The following is a 7408-nucleotide window of genomic DNA, read 5'->3' on the forward strand; positions in this document are numbered from 1 at the left end:
GGGGAAGAAGTAAAGGAAAGAACAACTCACGGGTTGAGATAAGGATGGTTTAATTAAAGAGAAAATATATATATATATATATATATATATATATATATTATTAAGGAAATATTATTATTAATTAAACAATTCGACTAAAGGGAAAAAAGGAAAAGGGGAAGAGGGAGGGGGAAAGGGAATAACTAAACAAAACAAGTAAAGGCTATGTGGAAGTGCAGAGGAAAGAAATTACTTCCCACGAATGAGCGATGCTTGACCATGTCCTTGAAGCAGGGCCTCAACGCACGTAGCCGGTGTTCGGGAGGAGGACAGACATTTCCGCAACGAGAGCCCACCCCTCCCCTCTTCTTCCTTTTTCCACCTTTTATTGCTGAGTGTGACATCATATGGTATGGAATATCCCTCTGGTTGGTTTAGGTCAGCTGCCCTGCTGATGTTTCTTTCTCATTTTTTTTGCCCACCCCCTAGGAGGGTCAGAGAGAGTCCTGATGCTGTGCCAGCACTTCTCAGCAGCAGACACAACACTGGTGTGATATACCACTGCTGTTCTAGCTACAAGTGCAGAGCGCAGCACTGTATGGGCTGCTGCGGGGAAAGTTAACATCCCAGCCAGACCCAGTACGTGCACTGAATACGGTAGCCCCGGGAACGCTAATGTACATCACGCACACCAGATACAAGGTGAGAATCCTGTAGCCGGATGGCCCGTCCCAAACGGCGAGGGGGTGGTGGTACTGGCCATGTGGCAATAAAGCCAGCCAGGAAGGTGTTGCCCCTAGGATGGAAGGGAGCTTGCAGCCTGGAGGCAATCATTCCAAATGTAACTATTATTGAAGACCCACAAAGCCAAAGCCCCCTTGAGACCACACGTAGAATTAAGCGGACTTCGGATAACCCTCCAGCAAAATTCTCAAGCGTTTCGGTTTTGCAAGGTGGTTTTTACTTTGGCTAACACCAGAAGAATCCTTATTAGTCTGTGATTTGTATTGTTTTGCTTAATTATTATTTCTTATAGATATATCTGTGTATATCCAGAGAGAGAGAAAGGACGTATTTTAAGTTGATCTTAGTAATACCTCTTCTGAATGGATTAGTGGGAGGATAGAGGGCAAAATCGGCAGACTTAACGTAGGAAGATTAATAAACCTTATTACCGATTGCTGATGGGCAATCAGGATGAATTCGTCAGGAAAGACGAGCGTGAAATCCGAGGGCTGTGGACAGCCATCTACCAGGTGATTATTGCGGGTGCCTTTGGTCACGTCCTTCGTCCTTTTAGCTTGCCCTTTCCTTCCTCTTGAGTTGAATTTTTGTGCAGCGCTACGTTTGCAGTGGTAACATCTCGACGGAGGTGTTTTTGGTTAAAAACAATCGTAACTGTAGTCATGAAGTCACTGAGCGTGGCTTTGTATAATGACTCCCACAATCGTAACGTTTTTCTCCTTTGTCACAGACAGGAGAAAAGCTCTTTCCGGAGAGATGGCGAAGGAATTAATTATACCTCTGCCTCATCCTGTGAGACCCGAAGACCTGGAGTCACTGTAAGCTGCGATTCTCGGGAGACACCACGCTGAGAGTCACAGGTTCCTTCTCTGCCTGCCCCCAAGGCCCTGGGCACGTTAGGTTCACCCTGGGAAGGGCACGTTGCTCAGGGCAGTTATTTCCTCCCCGAGACGACACGTTTTTCTGCTGCTTTCACCGGTGTTTTTGTTTTTGTTTTTGTTTTTCCTCCACGCGGTTTGCACTGCTTCCGTTGTCAGTCACTGGAATGGGCTGCCCAGGGAAGTGGTTGAGTCCCGATCCCTGGAGGTCTTTAAAAGACGTTTAGATGTAGAGCTTAGGGATATGGTTTAGTGGAGGACTTGTTAGCATTAGGTCAGAGGTTGGACTCGGTGATCTTGGAGGTCTCTTCCAACCTAGATTATTCTGTGATTCCGATTCTGGAACATTCGAGTCTCTCCTCGGTTCTGCTGCAGAACACCTGTTCTGACTTGCTGTTGCTGTAGGGCTTCCCTCTGGGAGTCTTCCCGTCCCCCCCCCCCCTCCCCCCCTTGTGTCCTGTGTTTTGTTTCTAATGTTTGTATGTTGTGTGCCTGTGTGTGCGTGTGTTTTATTTGACCCATAACTGTATGAAGTCGCTAAATCCTAGAGGGGATGACAGAGACGTCCCTGGTTCAGCCTTTTTTGCCCCAGTCGTTGCAGAAATGTTGGAAAAGTGAGTACTATCCTTCTCTTTAAATTGGCTTTTGAAAGTATACTTTCTGCAGACTCCTGTCCGTGGTTTAGGTACTTGATTTGGGTGAAACAGAGCCAGACTTTCCTATTAACTAGTGCCCCGAGTGCAATTCCCTGTCGTCAGAGAACAAGAACTATAAACGGTGCTTGGCAGTTATAAATGTCTTGGCTTCTACAAAGGCTAACTTGCCAAAGCAAATAGCAAGTAACCTAAAGACGCTGAATAGGAAAGGTCCTCTTCTCGATGGGAAAAGAGCTTCCCAGAACGTGAGCTCTGTTTTCCCGTAGGGCTCCCTACTTACCCAGCCGTTCAGCGATTATCGCAGGCTTTGCCCGGTCCCCTCAGGTCCAATATCGCACAAGCGTTGTGCTGCAGACGGTACCGCAGCTTACTCTCCATCTCGTGCTGCGTTTCTCGTACCCGCAGAAAACTTACTTCAGCATCAAATAAACCCCGTGGGAAGCGTACCCGACTCATGCCTGCAGGACCATCCCGTTGGGGCTGGTAAAATCCATGAACGGGGCGATGCTTGGAAGAATGTCACCTATGGAGAAGGCAACACTCTCCTTCTGGGCAACAGTTTTTGGAGACTGGTTTCCCCACCCCACTGTGCATTTTGAAGGAGGCAGTCCCTAAGCTGATGCAATCCAACTGCATCTAAGCTGTAGGTTGTTACTTCCAGAAGCTATAAAGGAACTTAATGTGTGTGTTGTTGTTGTTGCTTGTTTGTTTGCTTGTTTGTTTTAATCGAGGCTCGTGTGCATGCGTTTGGCTTGTCCCGATGGCTGGTGTAGGTGATCGCTCACGTGCCCCAAAGTTCCTTGTGCTGATGTTGGATCTGCCCCTCGGTAAAGGACCGCAGCCCGTGTTCAGCTTTCCTTCCTTACCATGTCGTATGTATGTATTTGTCTACTTTTCTGAACGAAAGAGTGGATTTTTCATGGGTCTCTCTGTGAGCATATCGAGGTAGGCCGCAGTAAATACGCGTAAGCCAGCAGGCTGCAGCGCACACTGGACAGTATCCGAGTGCTACTCTGCCAGCAGTGGAGAGCCAGGTGAAGGTTTCCAGGGTGAGGGCTTGTTCTGCCTCAAGTTGAACAGAAAGTTTCCGAAGTTGAGCATCCCGGGGGATGTTTGTAGGGCTCTTGTTAGACGATAAAAGTTCAGGTGGCTGTCGACAAAGGGGATTTTGTTGGCTCTTTTAGATAGCTATTCCTAGCAAAGATCGCATCGGTTACAGAAGGTAGTAGTAACCTTGCAGTTTCTAAGTTCTGTAGCATCTGTAGCAAAATAAACTGCCAGATGAATAAACGAGCAGGTACAAATACGCTTGACTCTATAGCTGAGATTAAATAACGTGCAGTTTCTTATGTGTTTTACCTTTCAAAGCACGTTGTTTCCGAGCGCCTGAGCTTTTTGCTCGTATTACCGAGGAAGGGAATGGCTGCGCTTCTTCCCCCCTCATCCCTCTATTTTAATTTCTCCTCTTTTCCCTCGATGACAGGGATTCAGAATGTTTTCCTCAGCTGTCCACGTGAAAATCTTTAAAAATACAAGAAAACGCTGATGGTGAACGCTGACAGAATGGGGTGACATTTTCAAGGTAGAGGGCAAAGGACGAGGACATTTCTAGCACGTTAGTGTTACTCCGTTAACAAAACCGACGTACACGCCGCTTGCCGTTCCTAGTTTTTTGGTTTGGTTTCCCTTCAGTAGTCTCCCCGAAGGCTTTTGTGGGCACGACGCGTATCTTTTCTGTTTTTCCAGGATTCATTTGTTAGGGAAGACGACCGTGGAATCCGAGGGCTGTGGACAACCATCTACCAGATGGTTGTTGCAGACGGTTGTTGCGGTCGTGTTATTTGTCCTCTTAGCTTGCCCTTTCCTTTATCTTGAGTCGATTACTTTTTTTTTATTATTTTTTTTTATTTTTTTTCCAGCACTATGTTTGCAGTGATAACATTGCTGCCGAGGTGTTCTTGACTAAAAATGATCTTAACTGTAGGTACTGAATTCACAGTGTGGCTTTGCGTAATGACTCCCATGATCACAACTTTTTTTATTTTTTTTATTTTTTTCCTTTGTCACAGATAGGAAAAGCTCTTTCCAGCAAGACGGAGAAGGAATTAATTATACCTCTGCCTCATCCCGTGAGACCAGAAGACACCGAGTAACTAACTGTAAGCTGCGAATCTCAGGAGTCGCATGGCTAGGAGTCTCAGGTTCCTCCTCTGCCTGGCCCCAAGGCCCCAGGGATGAGAAATCTTAGGTTTTATGTTTTTTTCCCTATGAAATCCTGTCACGTTAAGGGACGTAGCTAGCTAATTGTTATGGTTCTGGTCAGATTCAGGGTACTGGACTATCATGGACATGGATTCACCCAATAACATAGCACGCCCTTGCTCTAGTCCCGTTCAATGAGTACTGTCACGGCTAGGAACAATGCAACGAACAGCAATTCCTTAGAGCGACAAGGACACGGGTTCTTTGGATTGCCGGCGATAAATTCTCTGTCCGCAAAAGCAAGGGAGCACGCATGACATACACAGGTAATCGTCCTGGCTGTTAACGCGTTAAAAGACACAAAGGCTCTAGATATTTCTAAGTTTCCAAGGAGACACGTGGTACAACCAAGTGTTCCAATATTACCCCACGGCGTCCCAGTGCGGGGGGAGGAGAGGCTCAGCCCATCGACTGATTGCAGAAGTCAGAAAGGTATCCTTCGTGATGGTATCGTCCCTACCATCCCCTTTCGCTTAAGACAGTTGACGGTATTTTCTCTCTTTTAGGTGGAGCTTGAGTGACTCTAGCCAGGCATACCTTGGTTATGACCGGTAAAAAGATTTCTTGCTTTCCTTTAAAGGTATAGGGTCTGAGAAATTCAGAGCGCGTGCTCAGTGAGGGGTGTTTGCACCTTGGAGCTTTTGGTATGGAGGTGTGTTTTGGTATTACGATGATGCTAGAATGAGCAGAAGTTGCCGAGAGTACGGAGTTTTGTCAAAAACATGACAGGTCATTGGCTCAGGGTAGCAAAGGTGCAGCTCGTCGGTCTCGGTGCGCACGAGAGCAGTCCCCGTCTGGTCATAGAGCCTAGCCGCAGTGTCTCCACTCTGCTCTGAAAGCTTCTTCAATGCCGTACGTTTTCTTCAAAAGGTGACTATTAGTTTAATTTGCCTAGTTACTTCAGGCAGTTACTCCACAGCTACCCAAAGCAGCGATAGTGACAAGCCCGCTTCCAGCATCCGTTCCCCATGCAGGGATGGCCACAGGGATGGACAGACGGAGGCCGCTCGATGCGTTGCCCCCCAGGGGAGGGGGAATCGCCGTGTGCCCACCAGTGCAGGTTCCGTAGCGGGGTGAGTGCCTGTGTGTGCGTGTGTTTTGGCCTGGAGCTGTCCTGCCTGGCCGTTAGGGATGGTAGCTAACGTGGCGGTCCGTCGGTGTAGTAAGACGTTGTCCGGACTGTTTTGGCAAAGACGTCCGGTCTGCCGCTGGGCACGTACTGAAGGGCAGCTGGCGCAGAGTCATCTCCGTAGTGTGTGGCAGATGCGGAGGGGGAGGAGGCTTGAGCTGCCTGCGAGCAGCTGTTCGCATAGTGCTTGAATGGTGCTGAAGAACGTCTGTTACTGAATCTGGAAAGATCGCAGGTGTGGAGTGTTTTTCGGTTTTGTCTCTTTTTTTTTTTTTTTTTTTCTCTCCAGCCTTAGATAAACCTTAGGAGGAACCGGTCCAAGGAAGGAGCGCCTTCTGGAACCGTCGAGCCTTCATTTGGCAGCTCGGTGACTGGCTCGGTCTACTTGTGAGGTGCTGAGGGAAGATGTCTGCTGTTCCGAAACGATACAAATAAAAACTGGGGTCCCTTGTGTCGTTGAGGGGTGGGTGCTAATGCTGGCAGCTGAATGGTTATCCTCTGACTACGTTTTGGTGTGTTGAAGCTGAAAGGCAGCCTGCAACCTAGGACGTCATCCCAGCCAGAGCTGCCTCTGGCAAGGTGAGTGATGCAGCAGTTCCTTTTGCGTTGCCGTTCTCAGTGTCATTCTGAGTGTCCCCGCTTTGCCTTTTCGAGGTGTTGTAGCTGGCTTAAGAGGGCAGATGGACGCTTCTGTCTCGGGGACAGGTGAGCGGGCAGAGGTAAGGCAGCCGGTGAGAGTAACTCTGCTGTGGTCTTGGGGTTCTGAGCTTCCTGGTGGCCACGGTGGGTTCGTGATTCTCATCTCCCTGCCTTTTTTCTCCGGGTAAAAAAATGGAGTGTTTCAGGTTGCCGCCGCACAACTTGCCAGCCGCGAGCGCCACGTTGCTCGAGGCAGTTGCTTCCTCCCTAAGACAGCGTGGGGTGCAAGTTTCTGCCGTTGTCCTTTGTGCTTGTTCCGGGCAAAGAGGGTGGGAATCCAGGCGGTGGCTCTCGTGGAGGCCGTCTACGGCCACCTGCTGGTGAGGCGGCGATACTGCAGGCAGCAAGCGGCAAGCAACAGCGCATGCGTAGAGGCGGCCCTGGGCGCCTCCTGCCGCCATCTTTGTTAGTGGAGTGTACCGCGGGCGGCGCATGCGCGGTGGCTCCGGAGGGCGCCTCTGGCCGCCATCTTTGTTAGTGGCGTGTACCACGAGCGGCGCATGGGCAGTGGCTCCCGACGACGCGTCCGGCCGCCATCTTTGGTGACTGAAGTATACTGCAGACGGCGCATGCGCAGTGGCGTCCTCGGCCGCCTCCAGCCGCCATCTTTGGTGAGTGGAGTGTACCGCGGGCGGCGCATGCGCAGTGACGGCGGAGGGCGCCTCTGGCCGCCATCTTTGTTAGTGGAGTGTTCCGCGGACGGTGCATGCGCAGTGGCTCCCGAGGGCGCCTCTGGCCGCCATCTTAGGTGAGTGAAGTGTACCGCGGGCTGCACATGCGCAGTGACGCCCGCGGGCGCCTACAGCCTCCATCTTAGGTGAGTGGAGTGTACCGCGGGCGGCGCATGCGCACTGGCGCTTTCGGGTGCTCCCTGGCGCCCCCAGCTGGTGAGCGGAGGGTACTGCAGGCGGGGAGAAGCCGCGCATGCGCAGTGGCCTCCGCGGGCGCCCTCTGCCGCCCCCTGCTGGTGAGTCTTCGGTACTGCAGGCAGGCAGTGGCGGCCGCGGGCGCCCCCATCCGCCCTCTTCTGGTGAGTGGGGGGTACTGCAGGCAGGGCGAAG

At 50.6% G+C, this 7408-nt stretch overlaps 1 long non-coding RNA gene across 1 annotated transcript; it reads left to right on the plus strand.

Moving 5' to 3' along the window:
- Positions 1–2061: 2061 nt before the first annotated feature.
- On the plus strand, positions 2062–6494 carry LOC118159927. Its single transcript, XR_004747286.1, has 5 exons — positions 2062–2904; positions 3506–3839; positions 4327–4951; positions 5401–5592; positions 5938–6494. It is a non-coding gene; the product is annotated as an uncharacterized LOC118159927 (long non-coding RNA).
- Positions 6495–7408: the final 914 nt, after the last annotated feature.

Source organism: Oxyura jamaicensis, unplaced genomic scaffold (assembly GCF_011077185.1).
Source record: "Oxyura jamaicensis isolate SHBP4307 breed ruddy duck unplaced genomic scaffold, BPBGC_Ojam_1.0 oxyUn_random_OJ72720, whole genome shotgun sequence".
NCBI classification, from domain to species: domain Eukaryota; kingdom Metazoa; phylum Chordata; class Aves; order Anseriformes; family Anatidae; genus Oxyura; species Oxyura jamaicensis.